The 20,600-nt window shown below is 37.5% G+C and overlaps 1 long non-coding RNA gene across 8 annotated transcripts in view; it reads left to right on the top strand.

Annotated features, from left to right (window-relative positions):
* The window catches only part of LOC141423350 (uncharacterized), a 90,182-nt gene that overhangs the window by 62,638 nt on the left and 6,944 nt on the right, over window positions 1-20,600 (top strand). For 7 of the 8 annotated variants that reach the window (XR_012448155.1, XR_012448153.1, XR_012448147.1 and 4 more), the window contains 3 exons: window positions 938-1,074; window positions 2,398-2,570; window positions 3,553-3,800. This is a non-coding gene — a long non-coding RNA (uncharacterized lncRNA). The remainder of the gene's footprint in view (window positions 1-937; window positions 1,075-2,397; window positions 2,571-3,552; window positions 3,801-20,600) is intronic. The other variant, XR_012448148.1, reaches the window with a different exon arrangement.

Here is a 20,600-nt window from a genome sequence, read left to right as displayed (position 1 = left end):
TATAGTGACTTTCTGCTAATACTTATACTGTAATGAGATAAAAATTTTATGATTTATAGTTTGGATATAACATATATGAAAGTAATGTCTGCACTACTTGAAAGTAGGCAATTCAGTCACTAGTTTTGTGATATGGATCAAATGACATCCTTTTTTATTTCATTTTCAGAGTCTTCCTTTAGCTTTCCTTGTGAGGTATTCTAGTGAAGGAAAGAAAGAGAATTTCCAAGGCCCATCTACGCAACCCTATCTAAAACGAAAGCCCTGTATTTTAATTAGAACTGGTGAACTTGGGAAATTGATGACATTTCTGGATTGTTAGGTTATAAATTTAATTTCAGTCCTTTTTTTAATCATCAGGTACAATAAAGCCCAAAAAGTGTGGAATGATGTCTGTTTGTATAGATTGCAAATATGTATTTTTAAAAGACACTTTTATACTAAGACCAAATATATACATATATATTTTTTTAAATATGTGGATCTGTGTTTTGATGTGAGACCCACAAGGAATCCTAAAGGAATTTTCATCCCAGGGAAAACTACTTTTCACTTGCTCTCATTAACTGCCCAGGAAGTAGTCAGCCAATATTTGTGAACTAAATTAATGTATTAGTAATAAACATTTTAGAAACTAACTAAAGCTTAAGGGCAAGTCTCCATTATCTAAAATGTTCAGCTTTAAAAGCCTTTGCTTCCACCTGGACATTCTGCTTGCTGAAGAGTTTCCTTGATAAAAGCCTGAGATTTACTACCCGTGAGTTACATCTAGAAAGGTTTTCATCTGGCTCTACCTTTAGCACCCACTCTAGTTCTACTACCTAATGTATAAATAACTCAGTGAGAGGAAATGTTTAAACTAAATAAATGGTTTGGAAATACTAGCTGCACAGTGCTTTCCCTGAGAACGCATTAATGAAATTAACTTCCACTCCAGGGAGCCTTGGAGGTCACCAATTTATGGACATGAGGAAGCACGCTCCTGAGGGCTAATTGGATGAGGTTGGGTGCGACTGAGTAAAGGTTTTCCGTAGCAAATAACACAGTGGAAAAGAAAGCAGAATTTTGTGAGAGGTATTTTCCTTATATTTATTAAAATATCAATATGGACTGCTCACTTACTCATGCACTGAAAACAGAACATATATACACATTTACCTTAGTTGGACTCATTTCTTCTACTGATAAGAAGGTAACAAATAGTGGTAATTCCCTTGGGGTAGCGATATGTAGCTATGAGTTTATACATGTATACTCAAAGTCAGCAGAAAAATTAAAACATGATTTTACAAAGTGCAAGATAATAAAGAACATTTAACCTTTAGAATTATTCAGTGAAATAATTTTATATGAGATAAATATCTACAAGGTAAGTACCAGTGCCGCATCACCACTTTTGTTTTAGTGAATTTTAAATAGTTCACCCCATAGCTCTTTTGATAGGCCTACTAGGTACTGAAGCAGTGATTCAGTTAGCATTACTATTTTGCATACAAGTTCTCAGGAAGTGAACTGAATTTGGCATGTTTTGTGTCTTGTAATAATTTTAATGTGAAATTCTTTTTTAGTGTAGAAGTATAATTTCATCTCTTTTCCCTTTAATTACATGTTTATTTCATAAAATGCAGTCTTCAGAGGAGTGACTCGCATACTATGACTTTCATGTAAAAAAGCACAATAGTTTCACTATTCGTGACAAAGACAGCTATGTACAAGTGTGGAGAGAAAATGATCTGAAAATAAAAATTCACATTCAAAATGATGTATGGGCTTGAAAAAACTAAAATTTTAAGAAAGGTTAGCATGTTTATAGGTAGTGATTAAAGTCTTGTCATAAATTTAATTTTTATATTTCTATTATTAATTTTAACCCTTTATTGTCCTTTGAAAGGTTGATAAAAGCATACATTTCTAATGGAATGTTTGCTTCTTTCCCAATTCTTTTGTCATATGACTAATCACATTTAAAAATGCTAAATGTGAACATGTAAAGAGATATTTTCTCAGTAGAAAAGAATGAAATGAATTTTGTGTTTTGCTTATCAAATTTCATCTTGTTTTAATTTTTTCAGTTCATTAAAACCTCCAACTCTAGTCCAAGTAATAATAAGCATTGTGACAGCATGTATCTTCTCTTTTGATAATTATTTTCATTTCAGAAATAAGATCTATCTTTATTCTTTATATATATATATATATATATATATATATATATATGGGGTTTGTTAAAAAAAAGTAAATAAATGTGACTCCCAATGTAGAAAAAAACGAAAGTGAAATCATCCTCAGCCATATCAGTAACTTAGTAATTTTCCAAGACATTTTGTCCTTAATATGTAGCTTCTAAAACATGCAGATGATACCAAATATAGCTGATACTTGCATTTTATACACCAGGAAACTAACAGTCTATGATTAAGATTTTGCACAAAAATCACTTGGTTTCTGAAAATCTGCATCCCAAGAACCACTGAAGACCTTATTGCAATCTCCCCAGCTTTCCAAGTTCATCTTCTCAAGACCATCAATAATACCTAGCAGGAACTTTCTACAGATATCCACAGAATGAGGTAAGTATTGTGGACAGGAAATAGGAAAACGGACCCTGGGAAACCTAAGTTCCAGACCTGCTTTGCCACCAGTTAGCTATGTAAACTTGGACGATCAACTTGTCTCAGCCTTGGTTTTCTTCCTACAAAGTATTAGGGTTGAGCTAGAGTAATAAAGCTGTATTTAAACCCTAAAAATCTCATTAGTGCTTTAAACATTTCTTTAAATAGGAATTCCTTTCCTGAGGAAGAAACAGAGCTCTCACAGTCAGATTGAGGGAGCTCTTGCAAAAGAAAAGTCCATACTGAGTGGTAACTGTGCTTTGACATGTCCCGTGAGGAATTCACTTTTGCTGGTCTCGTGCCTTCCTTTCCCTTTTTCCTTAAACACTACATCTGTTATACATGATGGAGTGTATGATCAACAACTTCCCCACTTAATACGAAGGGACAAAAACAGGTGAATACTGATTTTTGGAATGTTGTATACATTTAAAAGGTTTACCTTTTAAGAGAAATTATTTTAAGAAGATAATAAGCCAATATGAAGTTATTTTGAATTAGGTGTTTTTCTTATGCTTTTTATTACTATAAGTCCTTAAAAAATGAAAGCATTCTGTTTACTGAGTTACTCTCCTGCATCTGCTCTTCCGTGTGAGTATCTTGTCTTCCCACAGTACAATTAACAAAGCCTTAAAGAATTTTCACACATAGTTTCTGCATAGGATATTGCTTCAGGGTCTAGCTAACATGCTAGTTTTTAAAACAAAAAGCATAATGGGAAAAGGTTGCATTATCACGAATCAAAAACATTCTCCTTCCAGCCCTAAGTTTGGAGCCCTTGACTTTAACCTAACTGTCCCTTTTGTCTGATCAGGAGGGGCTATTTATTAGGAGTCATACAAAATAAACATGAAAAGTTTGCCATAAAATATGACAACCACTTTAAATAATGTTGACTTAATTAAACTTTAAACTTTATTTATATATTTTATGGCTTTAGTGTGAGCTCTTCTCGGATGTTTACTTCAGAGGAAAATCCATCATGTGAGGACCTTGAAAGGAATTAATCCCCCTACCCCTGGCACAGAGCTCAGCTCCAACAATTCAGATCTAAATATTTAGTGATGGATGATACATGTTTATGGAACAGGGGGCAGCATGACATTTAAATGTGAACTGCGGTTTCCATCGTGAGCATATGGTTGAAAAGACACTGGGAGCTGAAGTTATGCCAACCGACAGAAGTTAGTAAGTTTTTTTTAGGCTTGTCTTTTTTTTTTTTTTAAATTCACCTTTGTCCATTCCATCTGTTTCTGAAGTCTTCATAACAAAACTATCCTTATAATCAACGTTCCAGAAAAGAAGTTCTGCTGACTCTTGTGTTTGATAGTGCATCCATGGTTAAACTAATAGCCTTGTTGGGTGTCAGCCAAAGGTTACAGGCCTCTCAAAATATTCCTGGAAAAAAACAGTTTATCACTGAACTGAAGTTTCTCATTAGTAACCCTGTGGTGTCTAATCTGCAAAATTACGTGATTAACTTCTTCTTCGCAGAGTCTGCTTTGGTTGGGGCTTGCAATCCCACAGGAAGTTATTAAAAGTAGCACCAAGATAATTCTCTAGCTTTGTACTTAGCCCCTGGGGTAAAGGAAATAGATCATTAGATGAGTACTTTATAATAAAGTCATAGATCACTCACAATTATTAAATGAGTGTCAAGGAAGATTATTATTTTAAAAGCTGAGGACAGTGTGATTTGGAAAACAAGTAAAAGCCATGAAAGAATTTCTTACTTCCTTTGTTTTGGGAGAGGAATGGGAAATACACTGTTTTCTCCCCCATGTTTTTTATAGGTGATATTTTGATGTCTCTTTCAAACCAGATCTGTTACTTTGTGCTTTTTTCCTGAAGTTGTTAGATGTTCCTTGAATGAAAGAGATAATTCTTATTGTAAGTAAATAAAAGATGCAAATGAATTGTCAAAGAAAATGGAATGGAGAAATACATCATGAATACGTTCAAGTAATGTAAGAAACATTTTCCCATAGAAGTATGCATGGTTAAGTAACTCACTGGAGGCTCATAAAGATTCTAGTCATCGATTCAAGTCACAAAAAAATCTGATAGGAGTACAATGCAAAAATACCAACGTTCAAGGAAAAGCGATAGCTCTCAGTATTAGTCTAAAACTGCACAGTGCAGTTTTTCTTGGTAACTTCAGTAAGATATCTGGCTTTTTGAGTTAAATTCTAGGTTCTGAATTTTATTCACTTATTTTTGTCTAGACAGAAATCTTTGTACCGCCATCTCCTATTTTGCTTTCCCAAATATTTACTGTAACTTCATTTAAAAAAAAACTAATCAAGCAAGTACATTGTTTTTTTAAAACAAAACAGCAACAACAAAAAACAATCACCGGTCAAGCTAGAGGTAGACGTTAAAAACACCGTCAGTTATTCAACCAAACCATTCAGGTGCATGAGCTCAATTAATTCACTGGCACTCCAGACAGTGGCAGTTAGAGTTGTCAGATGGACTCAGTAGAAAATGCTTATCATGGGATTAATTCTTTTTTGTTGTTGTTGTTTTTGATGGCACTGTAGTTTGAACTCAGACCTTACTCTTTCAAGGCAGGTTCTCTTACCACGTGAGAGAAATTCTTGTGCCCACAATGACAAACCTTTTACAAATTTCTGAATATTAAACTCAACAGAGGGAGCAAAGCAGGACATTGGTAAAAATGTATTTGTTTAGTTTTCATTCTTGATTTTCTGATCTTATCTAGAAAATGAACACTATCATAAAATTTTGTTAAAAAGAAAATATATGACAGTTTTAAAAGAAATCCAGGTTTTCCACTCATATTTGGACAGTAATTCTTCAGAATAGTTACATGATAAGCTTCTGATCAGTCTAATATTATTTTAAAACCAGAAAGTCCACCAATCCAAAGTCTTAGTTTTAATCCTACATTTCAAGTCAAAAGAAGCATACAGAGCAGAGTAGAATCCAACAGATAAATACTGAAAGATGCACACAGAGGACATGCTTGTGTGAGAGATGACCTACCATGCATTCATAGCTCTTTTAGACAGGGGTGTAGTAAGGACTCTGGTAACATATCTGTGAAGTATCTACTCCAACACTATTTAAACAGTGGTAAGACATACAGCTGTGACGTTTCTTATAGTCATTCCTGGTCACTCTTGCTATGAGTGCTGGAAAGTATGGATCAGCCTTCTGTCCAATCCTGCCAGCTTTACTCTTAGAGGGTCAGTTGATAATTCAGTGGAGGGTAGGATGGTGGGGAAGTTTTGGGGTGTGATTGAAAGACCACATAAAAGATGCTCACCCAAACTATCTGCTTAAGTAGTAAGCTATGGTGCTGGGAAATCCCATAAAGCCATGGATTTCATTAATATAAAAGACAGGAAAATGTACATCAGTGTTCAAGGAAAATGTACAGCACAGCTCTCCGGGAGCACTTTGGCACTAATTAACTGCTTACATTGGTCACCCAGAGGGTCCTGGTCCTCTTTCATTTAATAATATCAGCCACTTACTATGAAACAAGAACAGTACTAAACTTTCCTATATGTGCAGCTAATGTACACGACAGGCCTATGAGATAAGCACAAAAACTGGAGCACAGAAATGTGAAGTGATTCTCCTGATATTCACAATTAAGAGATGATCCAACCAAGATTAAAACCCAAGCAGTCTGACCCAGGACTCTGACCACTGTGTCCTCTGATCTGTGGGGCTCAAGATGAGGCCTAGGACAGGTGGGTTTGGAAGAAGCAGAAGCAGCAAGCAGACTCCTGAGGAAGGTCTGCAGATGGAAAGCTGCCCCGCAAAGGAACAGGTTGGGGCAGGGGGGAGTCTTATGTTGTTGATAAGTGCAGGAAAAGGAGAAGAAAGACCTCAAAAGTTTAATGTTGACTGCTATACTGTTTTCCCATAACTTTCCCAAATCTGCTTTCTGCATGATTCCCATCATAGTTCTAGGTCCCTTCCACATGACATTGCTTCTTAGCAGGTGAAAGTAAAACATGGAAAATATCAGTGAGGCGCAATATCACAGAATACTATAGCGGATGAACTTGGAGACATCACCTGCTCTAGATAAGAAACTGAGGTCCGCAAAGGCAAGCAGTCTGCCCAAGGACACACAGCATAGTAGTCCCAAAGCTGAGATGAGAAGCCAGGTCTCTCCCCTTTGAAATGGCTCCCATTTGCCTCATATATGCTCCTTTATGAAAATGTCTTAACCCTGCCTCTGTGTATGTGAGCTCTACTTCTTCTGAAATCCAGAAGGATCCCAAGTCTGAGCTCTGGTGGTGTGTGTGGCTTCTGTCATTAGAGGGACGACATTAAGATACTTCTCATCAGTATGTGAATGATGTAGTGATAGCCAAAATCCTGGGTTTACTCAATGGACTTTAAGCACCAAGGCCTGGGGAGGAGCAAGCTAGGGCAGACCACACAGCAAGATTGCTTAACAGCTTTTTTTTTGGTGGTATTGGTGTTTGAACCGAGGGTCTCATGCTTGCAAGGCAGGTATTCTACTACTAGAGGCATGCCCCAAGCCCTTTTTTGTTTAGTTATTTTTTAAATGTTCTTGCATTTTTTTTTTTTGGTCCTGGAACTGACTTCAAACCTCAGTCCTCCTACCTATATCTCCTGTGTAGGTGGAACTACAGATATGCACCCCAGTACCTGGCTTATTCATTGAGATGGGTTCTGACTATTTGCTCAAGTTGGCCTGTAGCTCGGACTACAGGCATGAGTCACCTTACTCACCCCCACTCCAATATCTTTCTTAACACAACTTGCTAAGTGTATTCCCCAAACCATACACACAAACACAAATTATCAAAATTTATGATGAGAGTTGTGATGCGTTGTGCAGGGGGATGGGGGGAGTTCTGCCATAGACTTCCAAGCATTTTGATTGGTCTATAAAGCTTCTTCGTGGAATTTGGAGTCAATCCTATCTAAATCAGAACTCTGCATCCATCATCTCCCAGCTGTGTAAACCTGGGCCAGATAACTGGTCTGAATGCAGTAGGACAACCATGGGCTCTGCGACTACAAATTGCTGATTTTGAGTTCTTTGTGCAACAATAGGCTGTACGTTCTTAAACAACTTACTTAAATGTTCTGAGTTCACTTCCTCATCATTATAATTGTAATTCCTGCCTCTTATTACAATGAATTCTCAAAGATGTAGTGAGAATTAAATGATAGATGTTTATTAAATGTTTGGCACAGTGCCAGTTAATGTCACCTCCTTTGTCTTTTCTGATTCTCAGTCCCCTCATCTGTAATCTGTGAAAAGTATAATTTGTTTTGGAAGGCTTTGTGTCATTTCACAAAGAAGGTGAAACCATAAAGAACCACTCCCTCACGCACACTCACACACACAGCACGTCTCAAAGATGAATCAGTTGCAAGGCATCTTATTGCTAAATCACAGAAGGCCTTTGCCTGGAGTCTGGAGTTGGGCTGGAGTACCTGGCCCCATATGGGACGGGAAGCATTAAGGAAGAGTGGAAGTAGTGGCACATGTGCACACCCAATGGCTCATCTGTGAGAAGACGGCATACTGAGACCTGGCAAAAGTGTGCCACAGAAAGTCTCCAGTATACACAAGCAAGTCTAACGTCCCTGAACCATCTGGATGAGGAAGACGGGTACCACACTGCTCTGTGGGAACTGCTAAGGAAACACACACAACACAAATCTAAGGACTACTGAATAGAACCTTGCCACCCCCATGTGCCAAAAGACTAACCTTGGCAGGAACCTAGGTCAGTCCACCCACTACGATGGCATTGTTCTGGGTGGAATAGACAGTGTCATGATAAGGGGACAGAAGCCACAGTCACAAAACAAAGCCAAGCCTTCTATTCTGTCTAAACTGTCATAACTTTTGACTGCTTCAATTTTTTAAAAAAATTAAATCTGAATACATGATTCTTTAGCCTAATAAGTTTTATTTACAGAGTTTTTAAAAATATAAGACAATTTAATTATAATTTTGATTTGTGAATTAAACTTCCCATTCATATGATGAAACTTTACCTGCAGTTATTCAGTTAATGTTAAGATTTTATAGGACAACATCAACAATGTCATTAGACATTAGATTCCAATATGAATTTCTAAACATTAAAGAGTCATACATTTCTCAAAATTTCAAGATACTATCCTTTGAAAATTTGGGGGGTTTTTGAGAGTAGTGGAGAGGGAGCAGCATAATATTAACATTAATACAACTTTATTAATGAACAAACTTTTCTATGTCATGTTAAACCTTGGAAATCTGTTTTAAAAGCCCAAATCTAAATAAATGTAAATTCCATTGCATTTTAAAATTAAAATGACTGAGAAAAGAGTGTTAGTAATTCTCATGACTTACTCCAAGCTACTCTTTTAAAAAACTAGACTGAAGGGGCATCTTATTTTTGCTTATATCCCTCTGACACCTACCTTCTCTCTCTGTCACACGCACACACACACAGAGTAAAAGCAGCCTCTCTCCAGTACAAATAATATGACTCCAAACTCTTTCAATTTTCTGCCTCCTTTTCTTTCTTATCTTCGGCCATCTCTCCATGAGCATACCCTCCAAACACTCAGCCCTCTGTATCTCAGCTACCATGCCAGCTACCTAATCAGTTATGGCCTTGTCAGCCAGCTGGAGTTCATCCTAATCCACCGTATTCCCAAGGAACCCTTCCTCCCTGCTGCTGCAGTCACACCCACCTTCTCATCACCAAGGCCTATCACCTGGTGTAACTACCTGTCCTCACGCTACCTATGGCCATCTTCAGATCCCAGCTTCCTCAGGGACTCATAGCCCTAGCTCACTTTGTTCTTTCTTTTCGAAACCTCCAGGTTGATGACACTTTTGAAAATCTTGACTTGGAGTCCTTTGGTTTTAATTTCACTGGCCATTATTCCACTACATTATTACACCACTACCCCCAACCCCCCCCGTGGCACATAGGACACTCAGCTTAACATCAATATTCAGTCACAGAATATTGATGTTATCTTCTTGTTCATGGCCTCTTCACTTCCATCAACCCCTTGAACTCACTCTCACTAAGCTTACATTTGCCCTTTCTTCCTCTGAGCTTCCCCGTGTCCCAGTGGGGATCACTGCTTTGATGTGATCTTCTGGTACAACCCTGTCTCTACACCTGCCAATCTCAAACCTAAGATAGCCACTACTGGCCTACCCATTTTAGTTTATATTCAGTCTGCTCCATAGACAAGCAGGAGGTAATTCCCAAAGAAAGAACACCTCCCAGTCAGGGTTCCTCTGGGTCTGCCAGCTCCTTTTCTTCCCTCTCTTCTGCTTTGCCAGAGAATGAACTCCAACCCTTCTTCAGCCCAGTCCCTCCACCTGTGAACCTCACATGAAACTCCTCATCTGCAGCCTGCTAAGTAGTTTTTCTCTTATTTTCATTAAGCTCTTCCATCTTACCGCTCCTTCACTTCTTCTTATAATCACAAGGAATTCTTTCCACCTTACTCCCGCAGTCCCTGGAATTTCATTAATTCCATGTAAAATGGAAATAGGAAAAATAATCGAATATGATAAAAGCTAGTTACCAAAAATCTAACATATGAAATAAATGTTGAGATAATCTCCATAAAAGATCAGAACTAATTGAGACATACCTACAAATATCACTGCATTTCAACATCATTAGAATCCCCAGAAAATGCGATGACAGTAAATTGAAATAATCAATGTCCCGCAAAGGAGAGAAGACAAAGTTACTTAAACATACCTATGACCTGATTACAAGTCCAGAAGTCAGAGAAAACTGTATAACAAATTTAACAAGGTATTCAGATAAAAGAAAAAAGTCACAATTTATTTCTCTATTTAGCAACCAGTTAAAGCTTCAAGTTGAAAAACAAATTTCAGTTGACATTAGTAATCAAAATTAAGAAACCTAAAATTTTATCAAATGAGAAAGATAGAAAAAATAAAGAAAAATTAAATAATAGTAATACCTGAAGAGTTGCTTCCAAATGAAACAACAAAATGTTTAGAAATCCACTCTTCTCAAAATAATTAACATGAATTTAATGCAAACCCTGAATAACTTACTGCAATCACAGTGTGATTTATCTTAGAATTTGATAAAACAGATTTAGAATTCTTATGAATGATAAATCCCCCAAAGAGTCACAAATATCTTGAAAAAAAATAATGGAAATAGTAATTGACATACACTAGTGTATTATGATGCAAATACAACTTTAAATGAGGTGCAAATTTACCAGTGGAAAAAACAGAATCCAAAATAGGCCCAGGTACTCATAAAAACTACTTACCAAATTTAAGCAGGAAGTATTGAAGATGATGGAATAGGATAATGATAGTAATGATGAGGATCAGAAGTGTGTTCCTCTGGGTTCCCCCAAAAAGAAGTGAGATACAAACGTGTCTGCAGGAGCTGGTATGTGGAAGAAGTGAGAGAGAACAAAAAAAGCAGGAAAGGAGGAGGAAAGACCAACAACACTGGGGTCTCTGTTTTGGTCAATGGGCTCAATTTCTCTGGGACTGCCCGAGAATGCCTCCCAGAATTGTCCCCATAAATGACAGGAGGAAGATAGGGGCATTTGTCCATTGGTTCCTCCCCTTCGTTCTTTGAGGATTTCCACCATCATAAAAATCCACCACCCCCACCCCCATTTTCAGGCTGCACTTGAGTATAGGAAACTCATAGAGTGGACAGCATTTTCCCTCAAGTAAGACACTATCAGCTGAGGTAATTGTGAGGTCACCTGGCATTGAGCAGTGCAGCGGTGGCTAACATCAGAGGTCAGCCACGAGGATGTGGAACCAGGAGTCCATGATATGTGAGACACACAGAGCAGAGTAATATAACTGGACTGAATGGTAGGCCTGGAAGAGCTGTGTGTAAAAGCACTAGGAAAGTGGGTTTCTCTAGTGATAATGCCATTTTTCTTCATGGCAACCTCATAATGATATGGCTTGATTCTATGTAGAGTCCCATTGGGTCACAGAAGAACATTTGTCTTCAATAGAAAGGCCACAATACATAGTCTTTATGATGGCTATCCTCTAGTTTGCAAACTGATTCCAGTGTTCTCATTTTGTTACTTCTTGATAAAGAACATTTTGGGCAAAATACCTCCCAGATTCATGAAATACCATTAATGTTCAAGGTTGAGTTCTTGACTTTCAGCTTAAACATAAGCATTTCCTAATCATTTTAGGATGAGTGAATCACCTTACAGTCGGGTAATTTAGTGACTGGTTAGTGTATTCTTCATTCAGCAGCCAACTGTGTGTCAGAGTAGAAAAATGTAAGGATGATTTAAAAGAAACTTGAGAAAAGTAAAAAACCACTTCCCATGAGTTTTTAAAAGATCATTAGTATCAGCCTCCCCAGAGAAAAGATATAAGAAAATAAAGTTGGCAAAAGAAGCAAGGTCTAGTGAGTACTAGAAAATACTTGTATATTTGTATCCTCTAAAAATAATTGTCATTCCTATGGTGGTTCATACAGCCATCATAATTTGATTTATTTTCAATCTTGACTGACTTTTCTATATGGATGCTATTTCTCAGGCTCTATAGTTAATTTCCTTACTTGAAATGCTTACTATATTTATATTCATTTAAAACTTCATCTTCCTTTATTTCTTCAAGAAGATCACTGACTACTGCCACAAAGTAACATTTTCCTTTTCTGTAACACAAGTTGATTTACATTAATTAACTGGTTCATGTATCAAACACAGTAACTCTTTGTGCATATATTTATGAACATATTTTATTATTCTGAGGCAAATTCCTTTAATGATTATGCTTCATGATTTCTGTTTTATATTCCCAAAGATCATATTTATGCCTCATGTAGGCATTTTTGTTTGCATTACTTTACATATTACTTGGTTTTTGTATAAATTATCTTACAACAAATGCAACTGAAATTATGTATCTTTTCCTTTAATTTTAACTTGTCAAACAGCATTTTACTTTGATTTTATAAAATTTGAATGTTTGATGCAATCTCATTTGTCAATTCTTGCTCTTATTTTCTGAGCTGTTGGAGTTCCTGTGCAGGAAGTCCTTGCCTAGACCTAGGTCTGGAAGTGTTTCCCCTGTTTTCCTCTGGTAGTTTCAAAGTTTCAGTTCCTACAATAAGGCCTTTCACCCATTTTGAACTGATTTTTATACTGGGTGAGAGATAGTGATTCATTTTCAGGCATCTACATGTGAATGTCTTTTTCCAATGTTTTTAGCACCGTGACAAGAATAAGATGGCTGTAGCTGCGTGGGGTTATTTCTGGATCTTCTATTCCACTGGTCCATGTGTCTGCTTTTATGCCAGTATTATGGTGTTTTTATTATTATGGCTCTGTGAAGTCAGATTTTGTGATACCTCCTGCATCATTTTTTTTGGCTCACGATTGCTCTGGCTATTCCAGGTCTTTGGTGAGTCTATATGAATTTTAGGATTTTTTTTTATTTCCATGAAGAATATTTTTCAAATTTTCATGAGTATTGCATCAAATCTGTAGATCACTTTGGGCAAAATGGCCATTTTCACAATAGTAATTCTGTTGATCCATGAACATTGGGGAGATTTTCCATCCTCTAGTGTCTGCTATAGTTTCTCTCTTCAGTGCTTCATAGTTTTCTTTGTAGAGGTCTTTTGTTAAATTTATGTCTAGATATTTTTGAGGCTATTATGAATGGGATTAATTTCCTTTTTTTTTTTAATTCAGACTTTTCTTTTTTTTTTCTTTTATTATTCATATGTGCATACAAGGCTTGGGTCATTTCTCCCCCCTGCCCCCACCACCTCCCTTACCACCCACTCCGCCCCCTCCCTCTCCCCCCCCAATACCCAGCAGAAACTATTTTGCCCTTATTTCTAATTTTGTTGTAGAGAGAGTATAAGCCATGATAGGAAGGAACAAGGGTTTTTGCTGGTTGAGATAAGGATAGCTACACAGGGCATTGACTCACATTGATTTCCTGTGCGTGGGTGTTACCTTCTAGGTTAATTCTTTTTGATCTAACCTTTTCTCTAGTTCCTGGTCCCATTTTCCTATTGGCTTCAGTTGCTTTTAAGGTATCTGCTTTAGTTTCTCTGACTTAAGGGCAACAAATGCTAGCTAGTTTTTTAGGTGTCTTACCTATCCTCACCCCTCCCTTGTGTGCTCTCGCTTTTATCATGTGCTCAAAGTCCAATCCCATTGTAGTGTTTGCCATTGATCTAATGTCCACATATGAGGGAGAACATATGATTTTTGATCTTTTGGGCCAGGCTAACCTCACTCAGAATGATGTTCTCCAATTCCATCCATTTACCAGCGAATGATAACATTTTGTTCTTCTTCATGGCTGCATAAAATTCCATTGTGTATAGATACCACATTTTCTTAATTCATTCCTCAGTGCTGGGGCATCTTGGCTGTTTCCATAACTTGGCTATTGTGAATAGTGCCACAATAAACATGGGTGTGCAGGTGCCTCTGGAGTAACCTGTGTCACAGTCTTTTGGGTATATCCCCAAGAGTGGTATTGCTGGATCAAATGGTAGATCAATGTCTAGCTTTTTAAGTAGCCTCCAAATTTTTTTCCAGAGTGGTTGTACTAGTTTACATTCCCACCAACAATGTAAGAGGGTTCCTTTTTCCCCGCATCCTCACCAACACCTGTTGTTCGTGATGTGGCTGATGATGGCTATTCTAACAGGGGTGAGGTGGAATCTTAGCGTGGTTTTTACTTGCATTTCCTTTATTGCTAGAGATGGTGAGCATTTTTTCATGTGTTTTCTGGCCATTTGAATTTCTTCTTTTGAGAAAGTTCTGTTTAGTTCACTTGCCCATTTCTTTATTGGTTCATTAGTTTTGGGAGAATTTAGTTTTTTAAGTTCCCTATATATTCTGGTTATCAGTCCTTTGTCTGATGTATAGCTTGCAAATATTTTCTCCCACTCTGTGGGTGTTCTCTTCAGTTTAGAGACCATTTCTTTTGATGAGCAGAAGCTTTTTAGTTTTATGAGGTCCCATTTATCTATGCTATCTATTAGTTGCTGTGCTGCTGGGGTTTCGTTGAGAAAGTTCTTACCTATACCTACTAATTCCAGAGTATTTCCTACTCTTTCCTGTATCAACTTTAGAGTTTGGGGTCTGATATTAAGTTCCTCGATCAATTTTGAGTTAATCTTGGAATAGGGTGATATACATGGATCTAGTTTCAGTTTTTTACAGACTGCTAACCAGTTTTCCCAGCAGTTTTTGTTGAAGAGGCTGCTATTTCTCCATCGTATATTTTTAGCTCCTTTGTCAAAGACAAGTAGGTTATAGTTTTGTGGCCTCATATCTGGGTCCTCTATTCTGCTCCACTGGTCTTCATGTCTGTTTTTGTGCCAGTACCATGCTGTTTTTATTGCTATTGCTTTGTAATATAGTTTGAAGTCAGGTATTGTGATACCTCCTGCATTGTTCTTTTGACTGAGCATTGCCTTGGCTATTCGTGGCCTCTTGTGTTTCCATATAAATTTAACAGTAGATTTTTCAATCTCTTTAATAAATGTCATTGGAATTTTGATGGGAACTGCATTAAACATGTAGATTACTTTTGGGAGTATCAACATTTTTACTATGTTGATTCTACCAATCCATGAGCATGGTTTTTTTTTTTTTTTCATTTTTCTTTTATTATTCATATGTGCATACAAGGCTTGGTTTATTTCTCCCCCCTGCCCCCACATGAGCATGGTTGATCTCTCCACTTTCTATAGTCTTCCTCAATGTCTTTCTTCAGAAGTGTATAGTTTTCCATGTAGAGGTCTTTCACATCTTTTGTCAGGTTTACACCTAGGTATTTGATTTTTTTTTGAGGCTATTGTAAATGGAATTGTTTTCATACATTCTTTTTCAGTTTGCTCATTGTTAGTGTATAGAAATGCTAATGATTTTTCTTTGTTGATTTTATATCCTGCTACTTTGCTATAGCTATTGATGATGTCTAGAAGCTTCTGAGTAGAGTTTTTTGGGTCTTTAAGGTATAGGATCATGTCATCTGCAAATAGGGATATTTTGACAGTTTCTTTACCTATTTGTATTCCTTTTATTCCTTCTTCTTGCCTAATTGCTCTGGCTAGGAATTCCAGTACTATGTTGAATAGGAGTGGAGATAGTGGGCATCCTTGTCTGGTTCCTGATTTTAGAGGGAATGGTTTCAGTTTTTCTCCATTAAGTATAATGCTGGCTGTAGGTTTGTCATATATAGCTTTTATAATGTTGAGGTACTTTCCTTCTATTCCTAGTTTTCTTAGAGCTTTTATCATGAAATGGTGTTGGATCTTATCAAAGGCTTTTTCTGTATCTATTGAGATGATCAAGTGGTTTTTGTCTTTGCTTCTGTTAATGTGGTTTATTACATTTATTGATTTTCATATGTTGAACCACCCCTGCATCCCTGGGATGAAGCCTACTTGGTTATGGTGAATAATCTTTTTGATGTGTTGCTGAATTCGGTTTGCCATTATTTTGTTGAGGATTTTTGCGTCAATGTTCATTAAGGAGATTGGCCTATAGTTCTTCTTTTTGGAGGTGTCTTTGCTTGGTTTTGGGATAAGTGTAATACTGGCTTCATAAAATGTGTTCGGCAGTTTTCCTTCCCTTTCTATTTCATGGAACAGTTTAAGGAGGGTTGGAATCAGTTCTTCTTTAAAGGTCTGATAGAATTCAGCAGAGAATGCATCAGGTCCTGGACTTTTCTTTTTGGGGAGACTCTTGATTGCTGCTTCAATTTCATTTTGTGTTATAGGTCTATTCAAGTGATTAATTTCCTCTTGGTTCAGTTTTGGATGATCATATGTATCTAGAAATCTGTCCATTTCTTTAAAATTTTCAAATTTATTTGAATATAAGTTCTCAAAATAGTCTCTGATGATTTCCTGGACTTCCATGGTGTTTGTTGTTATCTCCCCTTTTGCATTCCTGATGTTACTAATTTGGGTTTTTTCTCTCCTCATTTTAGTCAGGTTTGCCAGGGGTCTATCGATCTTGTTTATTTTTTCAAAGAACCAACTTTTTGTTTCATTAATTCTTTGTATGGTTTTTTTGGTTTCTATTTCGTTGATTTCAGCTCTTATTTTTATTATTTCTCTCCTTCTATTTGTTTTGGGATTTGCTTGTTCTTGTTTTTCTAGGAGTTTGAGATGTATCATTAGGTCATTGATTTGGGATCTTTCAGTCTTTTTAATATATGCACTCATGGCTATAAACTTTCCTCTCAGGACTGCCTTAGCTGTGTTCCATAGGTTCAGGTAGGTTGTGTTTTCATTTTCATTAACTTCCAGGAACTTTTTAATTTCTCTTTTATTTCATCGATGATCCATTCTTTATTAAGTAATGAGTTATTTAGTTTCCAGCTGTTTGCATGTTTTTTGTCTTTACTTTTGTTGTTGAGTTCTACTTTTACTGCATTGTGGTCATATAGTATGCACAGTATTATTTCTATTTTCTTAAATTTGCTGAGGCTTGCTTTGTGCCCTAGGATATGATCTATTTTGGAGAGGGTTCCATGGGCTCCTGAGAAGAATGTATATTGTGTAGAGGTTGGATGAAATGTTCTGTAGACATCTACTAGGTCCATTTGATCTATTGCATATTTTAGATCTTGGATTTCTTTATTGAGTTTTTGTTTGGATGACCTATCTATTGATGATAATGGGGTGTTAACATCTCCCACAACCACTGTGTTAGTGTTTATATATGCTTTTAGGTCTTTCAGGCTATGTTCGATGAAATTGGGTGCATTGACATTGGGTGCATATAGGTCGATAATTATTATTTCCTTTTGGTCTATTTCCCCTTTTATTAGTATGGAATGTCCTTCTTTATCTCGTTTGATCAATGTAGGTTTGAAGTCTACTTTGTCAGAGATAAGTATTGCTACTCCTGCCTGTTTTGGGGGGCCATTGGCTGGGTAAATCTTCTTCCAGCCTTTCATCCTAAGCCTATGCTTATTTCTGTCAGTGAGATGGGTCTCCTGTAAGCAACAAATTGTTGGATCTTCCTTTTTAATCCATTTCATCAAGTGGTGCCTTTTGATGGGTGAATTAAGTCCATTAACATTAAGCCTTAGTACTGATAGGTATGTGGTGATTCCTGTCATTTAGTTGTCTTAGTTGTTTGAAGGTTTGATTGTGTGTACCTAAGTTGAGGTTACTCTCTACCATCTTGCTTTTTCTTTTTCTGTGGTTTGGTGCTACCTGTCTTTTCATGGTTAAGTTGGGTTTCACTTTCTGTGTGCAGAATCCCTTGCAGAATCTTTTGTAGTGGTGGTTTTGTGGTCACATATTGTTTTAGTTTCTGCTTATCATGGAAGACTTTTATTGCTCCATCTATTTTGAATGATAGTTTTGCTGGGTAGAGTATCCTGGGGTCGAAGTTATTTTCATTCAGTGCCCAGAAGATCTCACCCCACACTCTTCTTGCTTTTAATGTTTCTGTTGAGAAGTCTGCTGTGATTTTGATGGGTTTACCTTTGTATGTTACTTATTTTTTCTCTCTTACAGCCTTCAATATTCTTTCCTTAGTTTCTAAACTTGTTTTAATGATGATATGTTGTGGGGTAGTTCTATTTTGATCTGGTCTGTTTGGTGTCCTGGAGGCCTCTTGCATCTGTATGGGAATATCTTTCTCTAGATTTGGGAGATTTTCTGTTATTATTTTGTTGAATAGATTATGCATTCCCTTCGCTTGCACCTCTTCTCCTTCTTCGATGCCCATGATTCTCAAGTTTGGTCTTTTGATGGAGTCAGTGAGTTCTTGCATTTTCTTTTCACAGGTCTTGAGTTGTTTAATTAATAGTTCTTCAGTTTTTCCTTTAATTATCATTTCATCTTCAAGTTCTGAGATTTTGTCTTCTGTTTGTTCTATTCTGCTGGATTGGCCTTCCGTTTTGTTTTGCAGTTCTGTTTCATTCTTTTTTCTGAGGTTTTCCATATCCTGGCTGTTTTCCTCTTTAATGTTGTCTATTTTTGTCCTGAGTTCATTTATCCATTTATTCATCGTGTTCACTCTTTCACTTTGGTGTTTATACAGTGCTTCTATGGTTTCCTTTATTTCTTCTTTTGCCTTTTCAAATTCTCTATTTTTGTTGTCTTGGAATTTCTTGAGTGTCTCCTGTACATTTTGGTTGACCCTATCCAATATCATCTCTATAAAATTCTCATTGAGTACTTGTAGTATGTCTTCTTTTAAATTATTCTTGTGGGCTTCATTGGGTCCTTTGGCACAGTTTATCTTCATTTTGTTGGAGTCTGGATTTGAGTTTCTGTTTTCTTCATTCCCCTCTGGCTCCTGTATTAATTTTTTGCTGTGGGGAAACTGGTTTCCCTGTTTTTTCTGTCTTCCCGTCATTGTCTTTGGTGTTGTTACTTTTCCTGTACTCTGTGCAATTAAGTATTTTCTAGCTTCTAATAATAACAATGGTAATATTTAGATTGGAAGGGTGGGCTGAGATGGAAAGCAAGAAGTTAAAGAAAAGGGGAAAACAAATACACAGACAAGAGGGTGAAAGCAGAACAAGGTTTCAGACAAGAAAGTTTCAAAGGTATAAACAGGGAGCGTTAGTGTAATAATTGACAGTAAGCTGAACAGACATTAGAGGGACAGAGATAGGATTGAAAATCAAAAATAAAAAAAATTAAGATAGGAATAAAAATAAAAAATAAGTAAATGAAAGAAATATCTATATATTAAAAATGAATTAAAATAAAATGGAAAATAGAAAATTAAAAAAAAAAACAAAAAACCCTCCAAGTTCAAATGCAATGAAGTTTCCGTCTTAATAATTTGGGTGTCCGTCTCAGTCTCCAATCCTGGATATGGTGCCTCAGATGTTATTCTGTAGTTGTCTCATCAAAGGGGACGCATAAAGTAGAACAAAACTACACACACACACACACACACACACACACACACACAAAACCCACCTAGTGTCCCAAGTTCAAATGCAATACAGTTTCAGTAAGTTTTTCTGCTTGCAGGTGTAATTCGTTTGTTCTCTCATCAAAGGTAGGGAGAAAAAGCAAAAATAGTGTCTGGAGACAGTTCTGAGAGTGGTATTTGCAGCTGTGGCTTGCCTGCCCGCTGCTGTCAGCCTGCTGTTGCTGAAGGCATTGTTTATGCAGATCTCTGGGGTGAGCTTAGCACTCACCTGGCCCCGCAGGCTTTGTTTGTTCAGAGTTCTCCTGTGTGAGAGCCTCTGCTACAGGCTTTCCCTTTTCCAAGCACTGGGAAAGGTGACACTGCACCTGCGTTGTCAGGCCTGTGTGTTTATTTACAGTTCATGTGGGAGGTGGGTCTTCCCCCCTCTCCTGTGAAGTTTTCCTCCCACTGCCACTTTCACAAGCTTTCCTGCTCCTGCTTACTGGGCGGTGCTTCTGCTCCTGCCAGCCGCCATGTTTGTTTACAGTTCATGTGGGAAGTGGGTCTTCCCTCCTCTCCTGTGTTGTTTTCCTCCCTCTGCCACTCTCACCAGCTTTCCCGCTCCTGGTTGCTGGGCGTGCGCCCTGCCCCCGCTTCCACCAGAGCCTCTCCGGCAGCCTGGCTTGTTTATTTACAGTCCCAGGAAGGGTTCCCTTCCCCCAATCTTCAGAGCTCAGGGCGCCCCACCCTCTTTCCAGCATGTCTTTATTGCTCTTATTGCTTATTACTCAGTTTCTCTTTTTTTCCCCTGGTGGAGGTCAGTCTGTCCAGGGGGCTATGCTGCTCTGGCCCAGGCTTATCTGTGGGAGTACTGCGGTACTGTGAAGCTCACCTGGTCCGCGGCTTCCCAAGCCGTCTGGGTGCCAGCGACTGGCGGCCCTGGGGCCCTCCTTGTTTCTCCGTTTAACATGAAGTGGAGATTCTCTGCGCTGGCTGGAGGTGTGGAGGGGTCAAAGTTATGCCTTTTCTCAGTGATTATGCCTGCAAAGTGTGTCTCCAGCATCTCTCCAAGATTTCACTATAGGAAGC

The sequence above is a fragment of the Castor canadensis genome, chromosome 1 (assembly GCF_047511655.1).
Source record: "Castor canadensis chromosome 1, mCasCan1.hap1v2, whole genome shotgun sequence".
Lineage (NCBI taxonomy): Eukaryota > Metazoa > Chordata > Mammalia > Rodentia > Castoridae > Castor > Castor canadensis.
This window is presented reverse-complemented; position numbering and strand designations above follow the sequence as displayed.